Source organism: Sardina pilchardus, chromosome 8, assembly GCF_963854185.1.
Source record: "Sardina pilchardus chromosome 8, fSarPil1.1, whole genome shotgun sequence".
In the NCBI taxonomy this organism is placed as follows: domain Eukaryota; kingdom Metazoa; phylum Chordata; class Actinopteri; order Clupeiformes; family Clupeidae; genus Sardina; species Sardina pilchardus.
The window spans coordinates 32,823,327-32,850,797 of NC_085001.1; the positions used below are offsets into that span (position 1 = coordinate 32,823,327).

The window sequence follows — 27,471 nt, forward strand, 5'->3', positions numbered from 1 at the left end:
CCCCAATTAAGATGAGTTGATACATACCTCTCACGTTTCAATGCGTGCACTCACTGGCTCTGGCGCGCGGCGCAACTTTGATAGCACTTAGCTAGCCCAATATTGTGTGGCGCAGTGATATCCTCACTCTTGCACTTTCAGTTTCACTTTGGAGTGAGGATATTACTACGCAGAGTCTAAGTGCTCCCAATATTATTCCGCCACTCAATATAGTTATCCCTTTTACCTGCTTAGAAATGCACAACATTTTATTTTGTCTCACCATACTTGGTCGTGTGACTACTCGTGTAACTGTATTTTAATAGGGAAAACATGGAGGTGTTTGGTCACTTCAACTTCATCTCTGTTTGGATCCTAATGAATGCATTGGGCTAGCTAAGTGCTAGCAAAGTTGTGTCGCGCGCCAGAGACAGTGAGTGCACGCATCGAAACGTGAGAGGTATGTATCAACTCGTCTTAATTAAGCCGAAAAACTTAGTTTAATATGAAAAAACGATGAAGTGTTCCTTTGATATATCATGCAATAATATTTTATTAATGAAGTACTATTATCATTATTTAACAGTTGTTACATATGCACTAATTATTAGTAAGGATGTGAATACATATATATATAAACCACTTCCTAATACTATAATTCATGATTAACTCAGGAGTTACAAGTGGTTAGTTAAGGATATTTTGTGGCCTTATCTAAAGTGGGGACTTTTTATGCCTTGCTACACATTTGCAAATGAGTTGTAAATACTACATTCACAGTCATTCATTAAGCTAACAATTTTATCCAGAGCGACACATTAATTCAATTAAACACAACCACAGAAGTTGGGAATCGAACCCCCAACTGAACAGGCTACAGATTGTTTGCTCCTTAACCACTACACTCCCTCTGCTATTATTCTGAAATAGGTGGGATCTACTTTTAGTCGTTTTAAGAGAATTACTGTCCTGTTATGCGTATGACTACATTTGATGTAGCACTAAGCAGCGCATTGATACAATAGTTAGAGAGTTATAGTATACAAGTAATTGAATGATGTATACTGAAGTGAAGGTAACTTAGTAAAGACATTGTCACTTTACTCTGGTGTTTATTGATTGTTTGTTGTCAAGTGAAGAACACAACATCCGCTCATTTAAAAACACTTAAAACTATGCAAGAGTGTCTTCTACTACACAATGTTAAGCATGTTATTAAATGCTGTGTTCTTAATTTTAAAGCATAATTCCTAAATTATCTGTAAATCATGCGCATACACAATTATAAATGTTTTTCATAGTAAACACACGCATCTATTTTATATTTGTGAATTTATAGTTACAATAGCAATGGGCAGAGGTAGTGTACGGCAGAGATGGGGGAGATGGGAGTCAGACTTAAGTCGCCAGATTGAGGACTTGTGACTTGCTTGATCAACAGTGAGAAAAGACTTGACTTGACTTGGACTTGCTACTCATGACTTGAGACTTGACTTAGACTTGCATGCAATGACTCGACAAGTCATTGCTGTCTTGGTTAATTGGTGAATAATAATAATAAAAACTATTTTCGATTGGATATTTCCTGTTGCATGTGGGCGAACCTGGCAACCTCTCTACTAGGTGCTAGGTGACGCGCCCGCCATCTACAGTAGAGCGGTCGGGGTTAAGAAGATGGAAGAGTTGTTTTCTGCCAGCTAATAGTTCACCTGACGTGGTATTCTTCAGCGGAGTTAGTATCCATGGCAACCTCATGACTTAACAAAGACCATCAACAACAAATATCCTGGCTACGATTTGCACCTATGATTTGCACGAGTGAATCAGCCTAACTTGCAGAAAACAACTGTTTCGAATTATATCACAAATAGGCTATGCTTTCTTTACCAGTTAGAAACAGCTGGGTTAGCATAGGCTACTACAAACAAACTCCGCTGAAGAATACCACGTCAGGTATTTCTAGCTGGCAGAAAACAACTCTTTCGTTTAATAGATTAGGCTACAGCAAGCAATCTACAGGCTTGTTTCTGATATAATCATAGACTGTGTAGAACCTAGATATAGCCTAATACAAAGTTGTTTTCTGCAAGCTAGTTCACGTGACGTGTTGATTCTTCAGCTGAGTTTGTTTGGAGTATCCATGGTAACAGAGTTTTTTTCTGAGACCTGACTCTGACAACTTTTCACCCGAGACTTTTTTGTCTGACTCTTTTTTTCCGAGACCTGACTCTGACAACTTTTCACCCGAGACTTTTTTGTCTGACTCTGACAGAGGTTTTCCTGACTCTGACACAGTTTTGTCTGAGGATGATAAGGTTTTTCTGACGCTGACATAGCTTTGTCTGAGGATGACAAGTTTTTTCTGACGCTGAGACAGTTTTGTCTGAAGATGACGGTTGTTTTTCTGAGTCTGACACCTGAGTCTGAGGATGATAAGGTTTTTCTGACGCTGACATAGTTTTGTCTGAGGATGACAAGTTTTTTCTGACGCTGAGACAGTTTTGTCTGAAGATGACGGTTGTTTTTCTGAGTCTGACACCTGAGTCTGAGGATGTCCTAAAATGTACACCGTACCGCTGACCATTGACTGTTGACCATTGACTGCTGAATGTTGACTATTGACTGCTGACTATTTACTTTTGACCATTGACTGTTAACTGCTGACCATTGGCTGTTGACTATTTACTTTTGACTATTGACTGCTGAATATTGACTAATTACTATTGACTGTTGAGTATGAACATAAGGGATAATGTAACGCCGGTCATTATCGGAAAATAATTCCCGACATGATGAACAGAACCCCGACGCGCAGCGGTTCTATACATTATCCCGCTTATTATGCGGCTATTTGCCAAAACGAAAAATGAAACTTAACTCAACGTGTCTTTAGCAATGACTTGGCTACCGTTTGGTGGCTTCCGCTAACTTCTAGAAAATAAATAGTTTGCCACAGTTGACAGTTATTAGGTGTTGCCTGGCAACATACTTGGTAGCTTTCAATGAAATTCCATTGCAACCAGCGAACGGCTTTGTTGCGGATTGATATGAAAGACGTGAATTAGAAGCACAAAACCCGTTGCCATTGACAGCGGTCATTATATACTTTCACTGGTGATTATATAAATTTAACTCACCGCAGAACGTTGGGGACCCAGATAGCAAAACTGCACTGGGACGGAACTGGGCCACATGTACCACAACATTCGGCACGGATCTTTATAATGGACCTGATCCGGCGTCCAAACGCACATCGGTCCAAAATTGTTTTGGATCTGTTTGACGGATTTGCGGTAGATATGAACTTGCACTCGTCCTGGTCCGTCCCAGATAGCAAAACACACCTACCACGACATCCGGCACGGATCTGAATAGTGGACCTGATCCGGCATCCAAACGCACATCGGTCCAAAATTGTTTTGGATCCGTTTAACTGATCTGGTGGCAATAAGGGCTAAGACTGCCCCCAAAAAACAAGATAACGTCCCGGCGATGATTCAGAGCATTTTAAAAAACGTATTTTGTCACTGCGACGGAAAAATCGAATTTCACCCAACTACCTGTTCACCGTTTAGCATTTGCACGATGTAGAGTACCCAAGTCAATCTGTCACGAAGTGTCTGGCGTTAGGATACTGTGTATCTGTATGTACTGTGAGTGAAACAGCTGTCAACATTGTTAAGCAGTAATTGGTATGCAGTAATGATTTGCAATTCCGTCTAGTATATCAATTCACACACTTATTTATCTTACCTATGGAAGCGGCTTGGAGATTGATGAGCGCGTCCAGATGAACGGTAATTGATAAGTTAGCTGGATATTTATACCCGGTTAGGTCTAATACTTTCACGACTACGGTGTATTTCCCCCCTAATAAATTACTAAGTCAATGGTCATATCTGGTAATGTTGTTGTTCAAAACATCAGTGGAGTAGGTTAGCCTATAAGCTAAAATGTCCCAACCACATTGTTTCAAAATTCAAAACTAATATTTGCAATGCATGCTGGGAAGCAAACAAAGCAAACAAACAAGCAAACAAAGTAGGCCTACACAAAATATAATTAAAGTTAACAGAGAATGTCTAGGTTATATTTGATATCTAAACCATGAGGTTTATAAAGTCATAAAATTGTGATAAGCATCCTTAATTCTTCTGCAAAGTTTTTTATAGTGGTGACCAGTTGGGGATGTTGTGAATGTCTGCTTAAAGTCATATGTGATATGGGACCTGCATTGCAGATCCGTACCACACACAAGAAGCGGACCCGTACCACACATAAGAGGCGGAACCGCATTGCAGATCCGTACCACACACAATAGGGCTCGGGCACACGACTTGCATTCCAGGAATATTGCCGCCATGTTGGTAGCGCACTGAACGTGATGTCCATTCATTCAGATGCAGAAGACAAGAAGCAGAAATATAGTATTAGCTGTGCTGTGCCCGCAAAGTTTTCACGTCATGATCCCGAGCCCTATAAGCGGACCCGTACCACACATAAGAGGCGGAACTGTATTGCAGATCCGTACCACACACAGTAAGCGAACCCGTACAGGTCCGCTTCTTGTGTGTGGTACGGATCTGCAATACGGGTCCGCTTATTGTGTGTGGTACGGGTCTGCTTCTTGTGTGTGGCAGAGCCATAGAGAGAGCAGAGAGAGTTGCGACACGCTTTGATGTAGCCACCACGCGATCAAAAGTTCCAAAAAACCTGCGCTGAATGGCTGAATTCCAGGAGGGTGGGATTTACTTCTAGATGCTGGAAGGTGTAATAAATTAACTCATTAACTACTGACCAAGAGATTGGCTGTAAATAGTTCCAAAAGTCCCATAACGAGGAAATAGCCTGGAAAAAGCACTGCCATTTTTTCCTACGGAGGTCTATGGGAGTGTCGCCACTCTGTTTTATCTACCGCTCTGGTGTGTGGTATACGGATCTGCAATTCATGGGTTTCATCAGGTCCCTTTCCACAGGTGTATAAAATGAAGCACCTTGATTATCAATGCAGACTGCATGGTGATTGATACACCTGTGCAAAGGGACCTGATGAAACCCATGAATACGGGTCTGCCTCTTGTGTGTGGTACAGGTCTGCTTCTTGTGTGTGGTATGGATCTGCAATACGGGTCCTTTTATTGTGTGTGTGTGGCACGGGTCCTCTTATTCTGTGTTGTACGGATCTGCAATACGGGTCCGCCTCTTGTGTGTGGTACGGGTCCGCTTCTTGTGTGTGGTACGGATCTGCAATATGGTTCCGTTTATTGTGTGTGACACGGGTCCGCTTATTCTGTGTTGTACGGATCTGCAATTCGGGTCCGCTTATTGTGTGTGGGCCACATCTGGCCCACAGTCAGATACCGTAGGTCCGCTACATACGGATCTAAAGGCTTTCATGCGGATCCGGCCCAAAGGAAATTGCTATCTGGGGAGGCCCATTCAAAGTGAATGGGAGCTCTCTCAACATTCTAGAGAGCCGTATAATAATATGTGACTCTCCACGGCAAAACCAGTCGCAAGTCGCAACAGACGTTTCTGAGAAAAATTACCATTTATGTTACTTGTGCTAAAATTGTGGAAATTTCTTTTTTTGCGTTTTGAAACAGTGGGAGGTCAACACTGTACGCCCGTGAATACATTTCGCTGAAAAACGTACCTTTTCTAGTCTAAAAACTTGAGTTTCTTGAGGTAAGAAATTTAGCTCCAGCAGAATGTTAGCAGCGTCTTGTTTTTGCCCCTCTATTCTAATATTTACGGTAAATGCACTCATTGACAACCACCGCGTGCTGTGCCGTTGTAGTATTGACTGCTGGCCATTGACTGCTGACTGTTGACTGTCAAGTATTGACTGCTGACTGCTGGCCATTGACTGTGACTATCGACTTCTTACTGTTGACTATTGACTGTTGACTGCTGGCCATTGACTGTGACTATCGACTTCTTACTGTTGACTATTGACTGTTGACTGCTGACTATGAACAGTTGACTGTTGACTATTGACTGTTGACTATTGACTGCTGACCATTGACTGTTGACTATTTATGCTGACGTTCAGAGTTCTCAATCAAGCAGCTGGAGAGAAAGCTGCTCAATACCAACTACTGCTTGCATAATTTGTCAGAAAACAGACAGTGGAGCTGGTCCTCTTCAGAAACTGACACATCAAGGCTACCCTTCCCTATATGCTATAACCAACAGAAAGGATGATGTCCCATACAGACTTGACAATGAGCTGCAACCAACGCAACTTTCTGGGGAGGAATCCTTTGTGGCACACACAATGTTGTGCAAAGTACACAAATCGTAAAACTGTTGACCAGAAGAGGAAAAAAGTTGAAAAGCCAGAAGACACTTCCTTTGAAGTAGAACTTAATCCCGAGCCAGACAGTAGCAGACCTACTAAAAAAACACAGATGTCAATGCCACAGCCCATCAAACACAAGGAAGAGTGATTAATTTGTGGAAGAGCATGCATAAACAGGGGGAATAGATCCCTCATTTTGATTGGCACTTATGACAGACAGAATGCAGTAAGGCAAAAAGCAAACAAACTTGAAGATGAAAAGATGCTACACAAGATTTGTGTTACCAATGGAAACAAGTGTACTGATATAATTACTGAGAACTTCCGGTACCACAAGGAATGTATGACCAGATACCTGACTCCATATGATTCTGCACTGAACCAACTCATATATCTCAGATAGATGAGCCCCTTTTTAAAGACAATGCCATATTCTTTGTTACAGTTTTGAGGGATGAATTCCTTAAATATTTGGAAAGCCATGGAGTTTACAATGTTACATCATACAGATCTGTCCTTGATTGCCCACCTTAGAAGGCACTAAGTAGGTAACTGTAAAATAATGATTGACAGAAAGATGTTATAGCCTGATTTTCTCGGCAGAAATGAATGTTGGCTGCATGCTCTCAAAGTTGAGGGAACTTGAAGAGAAAAACTGAAGAGGTAGAGTATGAAGAAGAAAGTGATGATGAGTTGACACCAGATGACACATAGTCTCTTCCTACAACACTGCAAAGAGAATACGGAAAGAGCTCCAGGACCAACGTAAGCAGTCCCTGAAGGAAGCAAGAGAAGCCAGAATGGCTCAAGCCAGTGGAAGTCACCAGATGCCTGGAAGTATGACTGAAGACCTGTCACTGCAGCTAGAGATATCATACCTGGAGGCATCCCGAAGACTGAGCTCTAACCTGTGTAAAGGCACGATTAGTTTACCTATACTGAAAACCAGCCAACCAGCACTGGAATCTTCTCAGCCTTTTCAAACCAAGGAAAGCCACCTCAGCCTAAAATATCGTCAAAATAGTTGCTCCCTGGTTGGAAATGAAACAGCCTAAGCTTCAAAGCGGTTTGTCTACTCTAGCAGAACCTCTTGACCACCTGAGCATCTTCTGGCATTTGGTGCATAGGTTCCCTACAGTACTATTGGAGGACTTGAAACCAAGTTGCACTGCTCTGAAGGAGGCAGAAAATGTGAACCGTGGAAAACGCAAAAGATTGCATAAGATAGTTCGCTACATAGAAGTCTAAATATAACTGCTTAACTCATTCACTGCCATTGACGTCTTTAAACGTCAATTTAGACACATACGTTGACTGCCTTTTTCAATGGGGAGGGCTCCTGGGTGGGCTTGGGAACGATCTGGCAGAGTTTCAGGCTTGTAAACAGACTGTACTAGCTATCCGAACCGCTAGATGGCAGCAGTGCCATTTGGATGATTAGTATCTGCCTACAGAGTGCACATGCAGAGACATATACAACAAGCAAACACTGAAGATTGACCACAGTGGATCTAGTTTGCACACGATGCAGGGAATAAATATGCTTACTTCTTACATCAAGGATGGAAAACACGTGAACGGTATGTCCATTTACATTGGATATTGCTATATAGACTAACAACAACTTTGCTAGTGCTAGCTTGCTAAGTCTACCGTCCTGTTCAGAGTCTATAGCGACCATCAGAGTCCCTAGCAACCTTGACGAGACTGCAAGATAACAGTGCAATCGTGGTTGACATACTACTGAAACGCTAACGTTAAAAAGTTGATTTTCACAAAAAGATCGTTTTCTCCATGTTTTGGTCAAAAACAGGTGTTTTTAGCAAAACTAACCCATGTTCTACTGACGATTACTAAAGGACGGAAAATGATAGAAACAAACCGTTTTTTCCTGGTGAAAGAAGAGAGTCTACTCTTTCATTTGGTACCTTCGGTGTTAACATAGTCATAAAGCTCACTGTTCGGTGGATCTTGGAAAAACAGTCAAAATGCTGTAAAAAGTCTGGCAGTATGGAGCGCTCTGCACTGAAAATCGCTGGCAGCCAATGAGTTAATTCCAGCTTGCTCTAGTCTAAGCCAAATAAAAATGTGCAAAAGCGGCAATAGGGAACCTAAGTGACCGCCCCTTCCGGTCGGTCCACTGGACCTAAGATCGGAAAAAAAATGAATGGGAGTCTATGGAGAAATATAAATTATTTTCTGGTCCCGATCGTCTTGCGCCATGAATTACACATATGATGTTTGTCAATTTTAAAGACGCATTTTCATGTAAAGACATTTGCAGTTCATTTCGTAACTAGTGAATTACAACATTGTGAAATATCTTAATTCCAACGACTACAACACATCAGTCGCGTTAGTGACGTTAGCCCACTTCACAGGCAGTCAGCCACAGCCACCGGCACCAGCAGTCTGAACTTCCCCCCTTGCCGGTGAAAATACCATGAGTGAGAGCATTAAACACTCCAAATAAGTTGTATTCGTCCATAGACTGTACATAAACTACAGTAAAGTGACATAGTTGGCAGCAAGATGTAACCGCTAACTAGCATAACAACTAGCTAACTAGCGAGCCGCTCGTTTAATGTTGGTGACGTGCATAGTTTGAGATGAGAGATGTAGTCCACTGGACGGATTCGCACAAAACTAACATAACTTTTAAAGTCTATTGAATAACAGTAGGCCCTACTTTATTGACGTGAAACATTTTCTTTTAAATTCCCACACATCATATGTGAAATCCATACAATTCAAATGGGACCAAAAGATAATAATTATCTCTCCATTGACTCCCATTCATTTTTTTTCGCGAGTTAGGTCCAATAGCCCGGAAGTAGAGGCGCGTCACTTAGGTTCCCTATACACTAATCCAGCGCGAACTTTATGGGCGCTGCCATCTTGAATATCGCCATTACTGCGTGCCTGCGAGTGTGAAGAGTGACACTTGTCTGTGCTTTTCAATGAAAGCATCCTGTCAGAGAATGTCTAACGAGAGGACTGCTCATGAATGAAAATGTCAGGTGAAAGGGAACATTGGATCAATGATGTCAGACTGTACCAAAACTTACCAATGAAGGTCATTTATTAACACCATAAGGTATTAAGACGTGCATTAATGACAGCTAACTTCTGCAACAGCCGCCTATGGAACCAACGGGCTAATTTCTTAGCAGCCAGGCACGCAGTAATGGTGGCGTTGTGTTACTTCCGTGTTTCGCTGGATTAGTGTATAGACCCCTGCTGAGCCTACGTCACTACGTTCACTGGCGGCAAAACAACCATCAACTGCCATCAGCTACAACACAAAACTCATCCGATACGTCATTGTATTGTAAATCTTAGACATGACCATTTGGGACATAGTTATATATCCAATGATCTATACACCCGCAACTTCTCCTTACTGTATACGCTCGGTTTTTCAGTAACGTAATTATAAATATCTGGCCATTCAACGGAGGGCAATCCTGCTACGTCTTCTTTCCATTCACTTAGAATGGGGATCTGTCAGAATGATCCCACCTGATAACGTACGTTTTTAAAAAAAAATTTCAAATAATCCTCCCAATCCCGTACACTGAGTGTATGTAGGGGAGAGTGGGGTAAAGTGAGACATTTTTTACATTTGCTCCCCTCCAAGCGAGCTTAAATGATATATCGGTGAAATTGACACATTTCCCATTAATTCAGGATGTTTCCTTGCAATGGTAATGATCAGAATGTATTTAGGATGAAAGGCAGTGACAATATAATGTTTTTTAAAAAAGTGGTCTTGTGTCTCACTTTACCCCAGCTTCGGGGTAAAATGAGACAGACCAGAAAAGTCAATGGTGTAAAGTGAACCAGCTTGGGGTAAACTGATTCACATAGTTTTTCCACTCTAAAACAACAACAGATGTTGTAACAGTTAGAATCCTGACTAGTAATAGAATCATGGGGATTGGTCAATTAAGCATTTTATTTCCTAAGCACTTGAAAGTGATTCTAAACAAAATCAAATACAACATAATGTAATTCAAAATGTTTAATTAACATTCAATTGAGAGATAGAAATCACCTTGCTGTAATTCAACTTATACACTACAAAATATCCTGTAGGCTGTATAAAAGTCTTAATATAAAAATATTATTGAACACAGCCCACACTCACACACATATAATAATAATAATAATAATAATAATAAAAAACAATTTCAGCCAACAGAACACAGTCTGTGGGTCAGAACACAGGACCCTTAGAGCCAGAACAGCCTGGGACTCAACAGGACTAGATCCTAAATTAGAGCATCAGTCATTCTCTACTCTTGCAGGCGAAGATGAACAATTGCTCTCTACGGGTGGTTCCACCACGCCTCTTAGGTTCAGGCATCTTCTTCACCACATCTGCTTTGGAAACATATGCCACATCTTTTTTTAATTTAATCCAATTCACAGAGCATTGTACATGTACCAACACTTTACTGTGCACAGCATTTTAATGTGTAGCCTACTAGAGCCATACTCTTAACCTAATATGTACCAGAATTTTTAGTATGTAGCCTACTAGCACTTTAAAGGAACACTTCACCGTACGTTATTCGCTTAATTAAGACAAGTTGATACATACCTCTCACGCTTCAATGCGTGCACTCACTGGCTCTGGCGCGCGGCACAACTTTGATAGCACTTAGCTAGCCCAATGCATTCATTAGGATCCAAACAGAGTTAGAAGTGACCAAACACCTCCATGTGAAACGTGACAGGTATGTATCAACTCGTCTTAATTAGGGAAATAACACAGTTTAATATGAAAAAAACGGTGAAGTGTTCCTTTAATTTGCCCTTTAGTGTCCATGTGTAGCTTACCTGCTGTGGCTTTTGTACTGTTAAGACACCTGACTCATCCACATTATAAATCATGTGTGGAGGGTATGCATGCCTGTTAAAGATGAGAGGCATAGTAAGAACCATATCAGAATCAAAGATCTCACAGGTAAAGCCTCCGTAAAGCATTTGCAACTAAATGATTAATTCTGTCATCTGTCCATCACTACAGCCAGATTGTCAAAGAACTCCCTGACTGTGGTTTTATTGAAGGCTGTAGCCCTTCCCAGGGATGTTGCCTCTGGAGTTCGGACAGAGAGATGGCGACGTGCTAGGAAGCTGCGAAACCAATCTTCACTTAGAGTAGATAATTCATTATTATTATAAGATTAAGATAGCTTTAGTTGTTAGGCCTTAATTAACCTATATAATCATGTGATCTCTTGCACCCTAGCTACCTGCACATTGTGTCTTTGACCAATTGGCAGGGACAGGGATATTGTTTCTCTCTGCATATTCAAATGCAAGTTGACGGCACTCAAGTGGAGTCAATATTTCTGTCCCTTGCAGCTGTTCTGATAGACTTCTTTCCTTCCTTGACCTCAGCAGCTGCACTCTCCATCTCCTCGAGGGGTGTTTTGCCCCAGGTTGTCTTCCTGGTGTATTGCCTTGGCATGATGGCTTTTCTACAATGTTCATCACATTTAAAATAAAAATGTAACATTACATATGAATTCATATGTAATAAATTATAATAATAATGATGTATTATTGATAATTAATACATTATATAAATATTATAATATATTATAATATATAAATAATAAAAATAATAATGATTAATTACATTAAAATATGTTTAAAACTAAACTTAACTTGTGCCTCATGGTGGGGTAAAGTGAGTCACTGTATCACTTTACCCCACACCATTTGTCTCATTTTACCCCACCTCCACCATTTTAGAAAAAATGACCTCTCTAAGCAATTCAGGCTAACCTTCAGCTAGCATCATCACATGATTGTATATGTTGTTAGTTCATCAACAGGTATGATATACGTTTTTCTACCTGAATCAATTCGTTTTGGCACAGCAGCTGATTAAGTTGACAGCAAGAAAATTTACTTTTACATGCACAAAAAACATTTTTTGGGAAAAAACATGCTTACCTCAGCAAAACGAGCTTCTCTCCTTCATGGCCAAGGGGAAATGGGAAGGGCTTGAAAACAAAATGGTCATATGGGCACCAATGTGTTCTGTTGCCTAGATACAGGGTGTGTCTCACATTACCCAGTGTCTCACATTACCCCACTCTCCCCTACATACTGTTTTATATCGTAAGCCATTTCAGCAAAGGTTAATTACGGACTAATTTTAGCCGCATTACTAGTACTTTTCAATAGCCGTCTAACTTTTCTGCCGCCACTGACGTCACGCAAACCCGGATATTTATACCGTTGTGAAGGGGTCTATAGGGAACCTAAGTCTCCGCCCCTTCCGGTCGGTCAAGAAAGTCTATGGAGAAAGTTAAATTATTTTCTGGTCCCGATCATGAATTACACATATGATGTTTGTCAATTTTAAAGACAAATTTTCATGTAAAGACATTTGCAGTTCATTTCATAACTAGTGAATTACAACATTGTGAAATATTGTAATTCCATCGACTACAAACACATCAGTCACGTTAGTGAAGTTAGCCCACTTCACAGGCACAGCCACCGGCACTAGCAGGTCTTATTTGAGCTTCCCCCCTTGCTGGTGAAAATACCATGAGTCAGAGCATTAAACACTCCAAATAAGTTGTATTCGTCCATAGACTGTACATAAACTACAGTAAAGTGACATAGTTGGCAGCAAGATGTAACCACTAACTAGCATAACAGCTAACTAACTAGCGAGCCGCTCAATGTGGTGGCGTAGCCTACATCGTTTGAGACAAGAGATGTAGTCCACTGGGCGGATTCACACAAAACTAACATAACTTCTAAAGTCTATTGAATAACTGTACTTTATTGACGTGAAAAAATCTCTTTTAAATTCACACACATCATATGTGAAATGCACAGTACAATTCGAACGGGACCAAAAAAAAATTATTATCTCTCCATTGACTCTCGTTCATAAATTTTCACGGTTTAGGTCCAATGGGCCGGAAGTAGATGCGCGTCACTTAGGTTCCCTATGATAGGTAACTTGTTTGAAAAGAATATTTACTTAGACTAGAAGTGTGATTTTACGTAATGCTTAAAGTGTGGTTTTGTTTAGCTTTAGAATGTGTTTTTGCGTATTCCTTTAAAAAATGATTGTTTAGCCTTTAAAGTGTTTTAGTCAAGCTTATAGAGTAATGCTGTGTTTAGTAGTTCCTGCTTAGGGCCATATATGGACCACATCCGTGTGCTGTGTTAGAGTTTTCAGTTTAATAGTTCCAGCGTAGAGCCATGTATAGGCAACATCCGTGTGCTGCGTCAGAATTTTGAGTGTAAAGAGTTGAGGGAAGGCACCAGAAAGAGGAACAAGAGATAGACAAACAGCTGACTGTGATACAAAGGTTCAGCTGGACAAATATAAAAAGGGTCCCGTGACCGGGGTTCGGGGAATGCAGGCGAGCTCTCCATCATGTCTTTTGGACTTCGCCGACTGAGAGCGAAAAGATTTTTTTTATTCAATAAAGTCAGAACCCTTACCCTTGGTGCACGCCTATAGAGCGCACGCCTATAGAGGAGACCCAGCTGGAAAGGGGTAAGTTGTCCGTTTGAGGGCTTACTTTCTAAGACACTGTTAATGGGCAAACACTTACTGCGCATTACACTGACATACACTGGAGTAGCGAACTCAGCTGTGCATTTAGGAAGGGAAGTCCTATGCACTGATGCAGTCACAAAACCAACCGGACTTTATTTAGCAGGCATGTTTCTGTGAAAAACAAGGTTCGGGGGCCTTTGCCAGGTCCAAATGCACATCACACAAGCAAAGATACGGAAATCTGTTTTTAGCAACTAATGTATCATATGTATGTAAAACCACAAATTATTGATATTAATAAAAAGTACAAATTATCACTTAAATCTGTTATATGCCATGCGTGTTATACAGATTCACCCTTGAAAGAATCCAAATTAAATCACTTGGCCCTGTGAACAGAATTAGGTTGAGTTTGTTGCATGTTTCCGGTGGGATAAAGGAACCTGTTCCCCCCATCCGTGTTACACAACTTACAATTAGGAACCTAGGGCCCCCTTCACCCCAATTCTTCACCCTCTTCACGGGGAGGTGAATATTATCTGAATTCCCAATCCCAAATTAGATTTACTACATGTATTCTATATAATAGAAGTCTGTCACTAGAAAAGTTATATAAGGCTGAATCTTTCTGTGACCACGAGGAATAGATCTCCTTGTCCCTCCACTGACGGGTGACAGACTTTGTAACAGGAGGAAGACTTTTAGAAATCATTGTCGAAGATTAGCTTATGCAGTAAATAGCCCAGTCCCCCTATAACAAGAGAATCACATAATTACAAGCACGATTGCAGGTAATAGGATTAGCATGAAACATATACATAACTAAGGAGAGCCTCCTGAATAATATCTATTTGTTGACCCTGAACTCCTGATCAATTTTGATTCATAAACGGAGAGAGCCTCTCCCTTGTATCAGGCCTTTCGGGGATCCTAAACCCGTCGAAAAAGGGGCCTTTGCAACAGACTCTACATTGATAATTACTTCCCCCTTTTCGCAGAGCAGTCGCCTCAAAGAGTCGAAAAGTGGAAATAAGCTATCTTTACCAAGGCAGAAATCTCTTGCAGAGTCTAAAGATAGTATACACACACAACCATGTTAGCAGAGTGAAGGATTCACAGTAGTCTAAAAGGTTTATATTGTAGCGTGCCAGCATAGGCAGTCCCTAGTAATGAGTTCCCACAATGCTGTGCGAAGCATATCTGAATGTTAATGTTGATAACTGTTGAGTACTACAATGTTGTTTACGGTAATGCATTATCTTAAATGTTGTGGCTGTGTTCTGTAGTCACTAGAGTTCTTATTACTGGTGTGTGCTTCCAGCACAGCCTTATACAGAGGTACAGTCCTGGGGCATTAGGGCCGGGTCTGTCCCTATGTGTGTGTGTACAGTGTGACAGAGACCTAATGAAAACACTCTGAAGAAATCATTCCCGCTCTTTATTGCAAAACGCTACATTGGTGTCAGAAGTGGGATGTCGACCCCTTCAGTCATGGATGACAGCTCAACTGGACATCACGAAACCCCGGCCCTGAAGAGCCTCTTGCCCAGACGCCTGTACGACAGCGTCCAACCTAAAGGCCATCTGCTGGGCCCGGGAGATGGAGCCAGCATGCCGCGCTGTGTCAGCGAAGAGTTCCATCAGCCACCTCTGGAACCGTCAAGCCAAATTGACGGAGAACCTCGGGGAGTGCCCCGCTGGCCACAACCCGCCCTCCTTGGGAACATCGAGCACCGGCCCAGCGCGAGAACGACGGAGACCAGTCGCCGACCCAGCACGAAGTTGCCACAATACAACGGCGACAGTCCGCTGGAGACTTACTTAATCCAAGTTCGGCTGGCAGCCAGGTTAAACAGCTGGTCAGCTGAGGAGACTGGTGTCCAGGTGGCGTTGGCGCTGGAGGGAAAGGCCCTGCAGGTGCTAGAGGACCTTCCCCCTGAAGAACAAGCTAGTTGGCCCGGGATCGAAGCGGCCTTACAGCGAAGATATGGCCGGCGAGTCTTCACAGATGACGCCCGAGACCAACTGGCCTCCAGGCGCAGGAGCGAGAAGGAAAGTTTGGGCGCGTTCGCAGCAGACCTTCGTCTGTATGCACGGCGAGGCTATTCGGCGTTCAGCCCCAGCCAACAGGAGGAGTTGGCACTGCAGGCATTCGTGCGAGGAGTGCAGCCGGAGCGGCTGAGGGAGCACATCCGCCTGACCACCCCCAGCTCGCTGGTCGCAGCACTGGATGAGGCCGAGCGAGTGGAGCACATTTTGTGCCCAGCCGAACCGAAACATCAGGTACGCCAAGTGGAAGTGAGAGAAGAGGAGGAAGAACTGGAGATGACACGACAAGCCACCACAACGACTAACCGACCACGACGCAGCCAACGAGACTCGAGGAGGGCGGCGAGGAACGACGGGTGTTATCGTTGTGGGGAGGTGGGACACATTGCCAGGAACTGTCCTGCTCCTGCTCCTGCGCCTCGCCCGCCCGTCCCGCAGTCAAACTAAAGGAGGATGACACGACGGGGGGGATGTCATCTTCAATATCGCCCACCTCCCTAAATCAAGACTATATACGGCTTGGGCGGTTGGGGCAGGCTAAAGGACTGTATGTGAACTGTGTGTTAGATGGGGTCCGGGGTCACGCATTGATTGACACGGGCTCGACCATATCGCTTGTGCGACCGGGCATTCTGCCAGACACTGCGACCACGAGACCTCCAGGTTGGGAGGAAACGAAGACACGTATCACCACCGTCACTGGCGAACTGGCTGAACTGTATGGGAAGAAAGCGGTGAATGTGTGCATTAACGGGAGGATGGTTCGCCACCAGCTTTGGCTGGCCCGAATCCAAGATGAGTGTATCCTTGGCCTGGATTTTTTGGAGAGATGGGGGGCTGTGGTGGATATCTCCCAAGCAAAGCTCCACCTGGGCTCGGACACTGTAATGCTCCACACGGCGGGAGAGAAGGAGCAGCTTAAAGCTAGCAGAACCAGCACGGCAGCTGCAATGGCAATGGAGCGGGTTGACCATTTCCCGCTTCAAGGGCTTGAGGCCACTCCCCGTCTCACTCGAAGTTTTCAACAAGGTCCGCCTGTCGAGTTTTCACCCACACAGGCCTCGCCCACTAGAAAGAGACGTCACCGAGGGCGAAAACGAAAGCAAACAGCGCGGCGTGCTATCTCAACCGGCCCGAGCACAACAGCGTCTGGGACTTTTAGCCAACCTCAACCGAGCCGGGGCACTGCCCGCTCTGCAGAGACGAGACTGGCTATCGAAGACTTGTGCTCGCGCAGCTCTGAGGGGCTGGAGGACCATCAGCGCAACCAGGTACGGGATCTACTTGAACGTTATGCCGATATCTTCGCCGCGAGGGATGAGGACTGCACCCGCACAAGTTTGGTTCAGCACGAGATCGACACTGGAGACGCCCGGCCCATTCGACTTCGCCCCCGCCGACTACCGCTTGCCAAGAGAACGGCAGCAGAGGAGAAGATAAAGGAGATGGCTGAGTCGGGTGTGATTGAACCTAGCAATAGCCCATGGGCGGCACCTGCAGTACTCGTTCGAAAAAAAGATAATTCTTGGCGATTCTGCGTTGACTACAGGCGCCTCAATCAGGTAACAAAAAAAGACTCATATCCCCTGCCTCGCATCGATGACGCTTTGGATAGTATCTCGGGCTCCAGCTGGTTTAGTTCGCTTGACCTACGTAGCGGGTATTGGCAGATTGAACTCGCCCCTGAAGCCCGCCCTAAGACTGCGTTTACGATAGGCCAGGGGTTATGGCAGTTCCGAGTGTTACCTTTCGGACTATGTAACGGGCCGGCGAATTTTGAACGGTTAATGGAGCGAGTCCTTGCGGGCATTCCCCGTAGCTGTTGCGTAGTGTACTTAGACGATATTCTGTGTCATGCGGACAGTTTTTCATCGGCTTTGGATAACCTGGGGAAGGTGTTCGATGCTATTCGCGGGGCGGGACTGAAACTGCACCCTAAAAAGTGCCACCTATTCCGGAGACAGACTGCGTTCCTGGGCCATGTTATAGGGGCAGAGGGGGTCGCTACTGATCCTGTTAAAGTGGACACTGTGAAAAACTGGCCTGTGCCGCACAACGGGTCAGAGCTCCGTAGTTTTCTAGGTCTGGCATCCTATTATCGACGGTTCATTCAGGATTTTGCTACGGTCGCTAACCCGCTACATCAGCTGACACACAAAGGGCAGCTGTTCTCGTGGTCTCAGGACTGTGATGTTGCGTTCAGTCAGCTCCAGAGAGCGCTGTGTGAGGCCCCGGTACTTGCTTTCCCCAACCCACTGCTATCTTTCACCCTCGACACGGATGCCAGCGACGTGGGGGTCGGCGCAGTTCTCTCTCAGGAGGGAGAACAGGGGGAACAAGTAATAGCGTACTTCAGCCGGTCACTCAGTCGGGCAGAGCGAAATTATTGCGTAACCCGACGAGAGCTGTTAGCAGTGGTGTTAGGTATCCGCCACTTTCGTACGTACTTGTATGGCAAGCGTTTCCTGTTAAGAACTGATCATGCCTCACTCACCTGGCTTCTGAGTTTTAAGGAGCCAGAGGGCCAGCTAGCTCGGTGGCTGCAAGACTATGATTTTGAGATTCGCCACCGAGCAGGCAGGTTACACGGCAATGCAGACGCTTTGTCTAGACGTCCTTGTGTGGCGGAGCAGTGCCGCCATTGTCAGCGCAAAGAGGAGAGCAGACTGGGTGATTCCAGTCCGGAGCTCCAGATCGTCCGTCGTCTGCGGGCCGGGCCATCGGCGAGCATCGCACCCCAGCACGGCTCAGCCAGCAGAGCCAGCAGAGAGGCGGCGACGAGCATCGCACCCCAGCACGGCACAGCCAGCAGAGAGGCGGCGGCGAGCATCGCACCCCAGCACGGCACAGCCAGCAGAGAGGCGGCGGCGAGCATCGCACCCCAGCACGGCACAGCCAGCAGAGAGGCGGCGGCGAGCATCGCACCCCAGCACAGCGCAGTCGGCGGAGAGGCGGCGACAGCGAACTTCGCACCCCAGCCAGGTGGGATCGGCGGAGGGGATGTGGGTGTGGCGTCGCAGACCTGCAGAGCCACGAACGTAGGAGCAGGCTTACAGACAGGGCCGTTGGACATGATAGCTGCGGAGGAGTTGCAGGAGGCTCAAGCAGAAGACCCCGTCCTCACCCGTGTCTTGTCCTGGGTCGAGGCGGGGCAACGGCCACCGTGGACTGATGTCTCTGCACTGGACCCTGAGACCAAGGCACTTCACTCACAGTGGCTTGCCATTGTTTTATGCAATGGGCTCCTGTATCGACGCTGGCGGGCTCCTGACGGACAGTTTGGCATTTTCCAGTTGTTAGTTCCAGCCAGTCTGCGAGCTCGTGTCTTGGAGCTGGTGCACGGCGCAGTGGGGGCTGCTCACTTCGGCATTTCTAAGACACTCCACCGCTTGAGAAGCCACTTCTACTGGCCTGGATGCCGACACGACGTGCAACTCTATGTGCACTGCTGTGACCCCTGCACAGCCAAGAAGGGGCCTACACAACGTTCCCACGCTCCGTTGCAGCAGTATGCAGTGGGGGCTCCCATGGAGCGGGTAGCTGTGGACGTTCTTGGTCCTTTTCCCCTCTCTGACCTGGGGAACCGCTACGTCATTGTGGCCATGGACTATTTTACAAAGTGGCCCGAGGCGTATGCAGTACCTGATCAGAGTGCTCCTACGACAGCGGATAAGTTAGTCACAGAGATGTTTTGCCGTTTCGGAGCTCCGGGAGAGCTCCACAGTGACCAGGGGCGGAATTTCGAGGCGGAGGTGTTCGCCGAGGTCTGCCAGCGGCTGGGTGTCCGTAAAACACGGACGACACCGCTCCACCCACAAAGTGACGGGCTGGTGGAGCGGTTCAACCGGACACTTGCTGTACAGTTGGCCATCTTGACAGACCGCCGGCAGCAGGACTGGGACCGTCATTTGCCCCTGGTCCTTTGGGCATACCGGACTGCTGTACAGGAATCAACTAAGTGTACTCCCGCAGCCCTAATGTTTGGACGGGAGTTGCGCACACCCATTGACTTGGTGTTCGGTGCACCCCCCGAGCCCGAAATTGGAGGCAAGCCTGGTATGGACTATTACAGACAATTGCGCGAGAGGCTGAGAGAGGTGTACGAGATGGCCAGACAAGCCATGGGTGCTGCTGGCGTGAAGCAAAAGCGGGCTTATGACACACGTTGCTGCGGCCAGGAGTTCCAGGCCGGTGACCAGGTCTGGGTATTCTGCCCAGACAGGAAAAAGGGCATATCCCCTAAGCTGTCAAGCCAGTGGGTAGGACCGTGTGGTGTATTAGAGAGACTGTCAGACGTGGTTTACCGAGTCCAGATAGTGGGGCGTCGGAGGTCTGTGGCTCTCCATCGGGACCGGCTGGCCCCATACCGGCCACAAGCACAAGCTGAGGTGCAAAATGACTGCGAGGCAGCGGCCACTATCCCAACACCTGCGCCGTCTCCACCAGCAGCATCAGCTGGGCGCTCACAGCGACCACACCGGATGCCGGCACGCCTGCAGGATTTTGTGTTGAAGGCTTGGGTTGATGAGGACACTGACCAGCCTTAGTGGGGGCTATGTAGCGTGCCAGCATAGGCAGTCCCTAGTAATGAGTTCCCACAATGCTGTGCGAAGCATATCTGAATGTTAATGTTGATAACTGTTGAGTACTACAATGTTGTTTACGGTAATGCATTATCTTAAATGTTGTGGCTGTGTTCTGTAGTCACTAGAGTTCTTATTACTGGTGTGTGCTTCCAGCACAGCCTTATACAGAGGTACAGTCCTGGGGCATTAGGGCCGGGTCTGTCCCTGTGTGTGTGTGTACAGTGTGACAGAGACCTAATAAAAACACTCTGAAGAAATCATTCCCGCTCTTTATTGCAAAACGCTACAATATGCTACCCTGAGTAGCGATCTCAGCTGTGACTATACACTGTAATGTGGTAATGGTAATTATAATCCCTACGAATGGGTTAAAATTTACTTGCGTATATTGATCAGCAACTGAAATATATAATAAAGGGTAAATTCTACCTACATTACCTATGTTTTAACAGTAAAAAAATCTACCTAAAAAACAATCATAAAATAATCGTTCAAATGTTGGTTCGGGAACGGGAATGGAGCCGGTTCTCTGTCGGTGGAAAAGGGCCCTTCTTGTTTCCTGATAGTGGGCACCATGGATACCCTAGCAACAAATGTTTCAAAATAAAAGCCCTCACTAACAAGTTAGCTAGTTAGCATGGTTAGCATAGTTAGCATTTTAAACATAACTGCTAGAAATCATTAGCTAAGTTAGCTAATCAACCGGTTAGCATAGTTAGCTTTTTTTTAGCATAACTGTTAGAAATCATTAGCTAAGTTAGCTAGTCAACCTGGTTAGCATTGTTATCATAGTTAGCATTTTTAGCATAACTGCTAGAAATCATCAACTTAGTCAGCTAATCAACCTGGTTACCATTGTTAGCATACTTAGCATTTTTAGCATAACTGCTAGAAATCATTAGCTAAGTTAGCTAGTCAACCTGGTTAGCATTGTTAGCATAGTCAGTACTTTTACAGTTTCTTTTTAACTGCAAGAAATCATTAGCTAGGTTAACCAATTGACCTGGTTATCATTGTTAGCATAGTTAACATTATAACATACCTGTTAGAAATAATTAGTGTTAAGTTAGAGCTGGAATGTTTAAGCTTTAAACTGTCTTCCTTCACACTATCAGCTTTCTTTCAGCTATGCTACCACCATGTTTACCCTAGCTACACCTTAGTAATCATATCTACAGAGCTGCCAACTTTTAAAAAAACCTCGGAGTGAGATTCTGTCGGGGGTGACCAAAAGTTTTTACCGCACTCGTCGCAATACCAAAATTATTGTTTCGATCCCGATACTAAATCAAGAATTGTGATTTCGATACTTTTTCGATGCTTTTTTATAATATAAATGGGTGGTTGACATGACATGGCCTTTTTTTGGTCCAGAGTGTCAAACTGAAGTAAAGAAATGTCTAATCTGCAAATAAATGTGGTTATATTGTTCAGAAAAACCTGCTTTATATGAACATATGGACCATTCATGCCAGTCATATTCCTATTTCTCAAAATGTTCAGCCAAACCAGGAAAAGCTCATATGGCGTGACTGTCCCGGGCCCATTTCATAAAGTTTGATTTTGAATAAAAAAATATATAATTAATATATTTTCCCATTACTTAAATACAATGAATACTGAAGATGTCTACTTGTAAGTCTGTAGTGTTTAAAGTCCAGGCATAATATTTTTGAACAAGCCATAAACAAAAACATTTTGTCCCAAAAATCAATATCATATGGTGTGACAGTGACCCTAAATTATGTTTTTTAAATGTGCAATTGTGTGGAGACCTTTAGGGATAGGGGGGTCCTTCCTCATTCAGGAAGTATAATAACTTCTCAGAAGGACATTGAAAGTTTACGTGTTGAGTTATCTCTCATATTTCTTTCAATAAAGTATTTCCAGCACTCCTATCTCAGTTCCACTTTTCGCTGTCTTGACCCATTTTTCAGGAAAATTTCAAAAGTAAATAGTTTTTTTGGTCAAAATTACCTTTACATCTATGTTACCATGTTAAAGTGAGCATATGATTTTGGTCCTAGCATGTAGCCTCAAGACTCATTGCTCTGCTAAGTGCATGAAACCTCATATGGAGTGACCCCATATCATATGGTGTGATGGGGTTTTGCTGTCACACCATATGGTTATGGTTATGGTTATTTAGCAGACGCCTTTGTCCATATGATTTATTTGTCACACTATATGATATAATCTGTATTTTCCTACATAAATAATGTTTTTTTCAAACATATGTTTAATTAATAGTTTAGTGTTATACATATTTTAACATATTTAACATTTTGTTAACATTTATTATTTAATATGTGGCACCTATTACCCAAGTGCTATACAATATATATCTGGTGGAATTCTGCTTTACAAAGTTCTGAGTTTTTAACAGTGATCCTTTATGTGATATATTTGTCTTAAACTGTGATTTATTGTTTCTGAAATGCATATATTCACATTTTTGCGTTAACAGATTGTTATTTGGTGTAATTTATCATATGGTGTGACACCATATCAGTTGGTGTGACATCAAGAAACATCAAGAAATTATGAAAATAAAAAGGCTTTTGGAGTCTAAATCATACAAATCTGAATGTAACAGATAGGAAATAGGGTCAGCAAACATTGTATGCATTTAATTTCTTTTGTATCAAGATATGTCCAAATTAATATGAAGTTTATTGAAAGATTAGGGACAAATGCCTTACTTTGTGTATTGATGAATAAATATACTGTAAAATATAATACATTTCCACAAGGAAATGCTAGATCTTGATGAAGTAAAGCTAGAAGATTATGATACACTGACTCACATAAAAAATACATACCCCATCATAGTTTTACACACAATAACTTTCATGTCACACCATATGATAATTTTAGTCACTAACACAAGACATTAGTGAATAAATATGAATTCCAATACAAATTCTAAAAGATCATACATATTTTGGGAATGGGAGAGTCAGTACAACATAACTAAGTGATTTCCATGCATAATATCTGATTTTTTTTCAAAAACTTTTTTTCTGCCTAAAACGTCAACCACCCAAATACAAAATACAATTTGAGTGTATTTGGTGATTTAATCATCAGTAACCTAATATTGAATATTGTGTGATCATTCACACCAGTGGCCATCTAAGATTCTGCTCAACCCTCCACACACAGAGAAAAAGATGGTCATATGTTTCTATAGCATATATTTTGGAATTCATAACTGTACATATTTTGTTGATAATGTTATATTTTACAATCTGCATAACTATTAGTAGCTAAAAATGTTTAGTCATTTGTGTACTGATTTCAAAACTATTACACTTACTCATAGGCCTATTTTTAAATGGTGTGTAGGCCTAGGACTAATTGAGTGTGCATTAGTGGTGTGTGTAATTGAGTGCCTGTCGCTTTAAGAAATACGTGAGGTAGCTTTCTATCTCACGGTTTTACGCGAGTGAAATAAAAGATGCATGACAAGGATATGTGGATGCAATTAATTTTGCTTTGTGTCATTAGATTAGAGTACATGTTCAAAACACTAACAAGTCGAAGAAAATCTTTCAGGGATCATATAAGACAGTGGTTCTCAAACTTTTTCTTCCATTCCCCACTTTGATCAAGGGAGCATTCTCAAGCCCCACCTGTCCCTCATCGCTCTAAGAAAGTAGTAGGTCAAGCTTATAATTGTCAAATTTATTGAACTTAACTTCAAGTTCTAAATATATACATCAGTACTATAACAGCAGTAAATACATCTGTAACAGGTACAGATCAATATCAGTTCAAAAATATAAATAAAATAACATCACTTAAAAATTAAAAGTGCAAAAGTGTCAATCCTTCCCTCAAAAAATAGGAATACCAAAAATAAATAAAAAGGGGCCAACTATAGGCTACCAATGATTGTGGTATAACTTTGAACTTTTATAACACAAATAGGCCTGCATTTAGCAATGTAAATGACCACATGTACTGTATGTCTCATCTACAGTATCTATTAAAGCAAGGAACGTCTGTCTGTGTGTCACTCTGTCTGTCTGTCTGTCTGTCTGTCTCACGCATAACTCTCGAACCGCTCATCCGACTGACCTAAAATTTGACACGGGTATTGCTAATGCCATGCGTGAGTGCAGTGCGAAGTTTGGTCGTTGTTGGACAACAAATGACAAAGATATCGTTAAATTAAGCGAAATACAACTCTACCGCAATCCCACAATTCTACCGCTCTCGCACTAGCCACTCCCCCTCACTCTCACATACTCCAGCATAGAAACAAAAAAGCCCATTTCGCTGACACTCACGTTGCCAATCATGGAAATTACTATGTCTCACGTAAACAACGGACCGTTTCAAGATTGTTCATGTTGGATAAACATGCTTAGTCTGACACACATGCACCCGGCTGTTACAGTCACATGCACCAGGCTGTTACAGTCACGTAACGTTGCATAGCTTAGGCTACTCAACAACCGCGGTTGCCTAGCGCTTCTGTTGCCTGATCAGGCCGACACACACGTCGGTACCATTCTGTTAAAATTTGCATTTAAAACAGCGGCTCTTCACTCTATCTGGACATCGGCTACAGGCTTAACATTCATTCAAACATCACTCCGAGTTCATAGCACTGGCATATGGCCATGGTCATGCGGTTAACTTTAGACTATAATTTCCCAACAACAGCAAAAACGCACGGGTATGTAACATGTGTCTAATATTGCCATTAGCTGCAACTCAAATGCCTTTCCCCTTCACTTTTTTACTTTGCAAAGACAGTAAAAAGCTCTAACTGCACGGGCCTGATTCTACATCATCACCAATCTAACATGATCTACCTGCATCAACGTCATTGGGTAACATGTTTCTTGGAAAACAGTTTGCACGGGCACTGCCCTAGTATTACTGATTTAGTGACTGCAATGGGCCTGTTTTGCACTGCACATCTTTTCAAAACGTGGCTGGAGGCTTGATAATGCGACTCTCAAGTCAGGCTCAATGTTGAGCTTAGACCTGTACTTCGTTTTCAGTGTTGCAACAGCTGAAAAACCAATCTCACAGAGATATGATGTAGCAAAGGGAAGAAGAATGTGCACAGCTCTCTTCCCTATTAGTGCATACTCCCTCTCCACTCCAAGCCAGAATTCACTCAGTGACTGAGCTGTAAAGCTCAGCCTTAGTGTTGAGTCAGAGGCCAGCTCAATAAATTGGTCCTCTTCAGCAGAGTTAAAATCAGCTGGTGCTGCAGATATAAAATAAATACATAATGTGGCAAGTTAAACACATATTTGTTTTCCAGCAACATATTAGCAAGCAGAAGCCAATATTGTACAGCATTGTAGCCTACAATATTCAATAAAATACCAACCTGCTGCATTAAATGGATCCATAATCCAGTCATACTGACCACTGCTGTTTGGGAAATATTTTTTAAACAAACTTTGAAGGGATGTGATATGCTGTTTGATACATGGGATCACAGCAGTAGCTCCCGAATCAAATGTTTCAGCGATTTCACTCAGATTCTCGAAGGCATCGATACTGTCGCGATCGAGGTGCCTGTCCCATACTTGGAGTTTTCTGGTGAATGCCGTGATTTTATCAGCTAGGTGAGGTAGGTGCTTATCTTTGCCTTGTAGCTGGAGATTCAACTCATTGAGTTTTCCAAACATATCGCTAAGATAGGCCAGCTTCAACAAGAAATGTTCATCAGAGAACTTGCTTGCTGATTCATACATGCGCTCTTCCTCCAAGAAGAGGCGGATCTCTGCGCGGAGTTCAAACACGCGCGTCAGCACTTTACCTCGGGAAAGCCACCTCGCCTCGCTGTGGAACAGTACAGCTGTGTGGTCAGCTCCCATCTCCTCACAAAGTGCGGAGAACAAGCGCGCTTTTAAGGGCCTGGTCTTGATGAAATTCACCACTCTCACAACTTCATTCAAGATATCATTCAGGTCAGGACTAAGAGGCCTTGACGCGAGCGCTTCTCTATGAATAACACAGTGCGTCCACTGCGCATCGGGCGCTACCCTCTGTATTAGTGCCTGCAGGCCATTCCTTTTCCCTGCCATTGTCTGTGCGCCATCCGAGCAAAATCCCACACAGTTTTCCCATTTAATGTCATGTTCTGCAAAGTAATTGCTAAGAATGTTGAATAGCTCGTCAGCAGTGGCCCTACTTTTGATATACTTGCAGAACAGAATATCTTCGCTCATTTTCAAAGAATCAACAAAGCGGACATAGGCAATGAATAAACAGTCTTTGTTACTGTCAGTTGCCTCGTCCACTTGCAATGCAAACCGTGAGTGTGTTAGTTTGTCAATGTAGTCAGGGGGCCAATTCTGAAAAGGGCCTCCGTTAAGACTTTTGCGGACATGTTTTGGTACAAGCGGTCAACCTATTTTTTTAGTTAGAAGACACCCATAGGTAAGATATTATGGTGGTTGTCAAGCAAAAAAAAAATAAAATTGACTTGTACAAGCAATTTCAGGCCAATTTTTTGGTTTCCTGCTCAACATGACAGGCCAACGATAAATGTTGAATATCTCCACAACCACAAGGACCATATAGATAACAATGGTATGGAATGAAAGCTAACACTCGTGGGATGTCTGCTGAAGTGTCAGAATTAACATGTATTGTACAGTATAAGAGACAACAGACCTAGAACATGAAAAAAACAATCTCCGCCTAAAGAGAACCAGTTTTCAAAGTGAATATCAGATTGGAAACATAACATAGCATTCCAAAACCTCTATCAATCAGTACCCCTATCTATGGGAATGAGTCAAGCCAAGTTTAAAGCTTATAGGGAGAGACAGTGCACTGCTGCACATGTTGTAATACTTTAATGTTATGGCGAAAATGTAGAACTGTAGATGGTGGTCTATGGTGCTATTTGACTTCATTAATGTACCAGGTTGTGACAAATTATGTTTAATGGACATATCACTATAGTTATCAATTCTACCCAAACATAACTGGTCTCTCAGTTCTTTAGGATTAGAGGTTAGTAACTA

At 43.4% G+C, this 27,471-nt stretch overlaps 1 protein-coding gene across 4 annotated transcripts in view; it reads right to left on the bottom strand.

Moving 5' to 3' along the window:
* emid1 (EMI domain containing 1) overlaps window positions 1-27,471 on the bottom strand; it is a 122,514-nt gene that overhangs the window by 25,434 nt on the left and 69,609 nt on the right. The window lies entirely within an intron of this gene.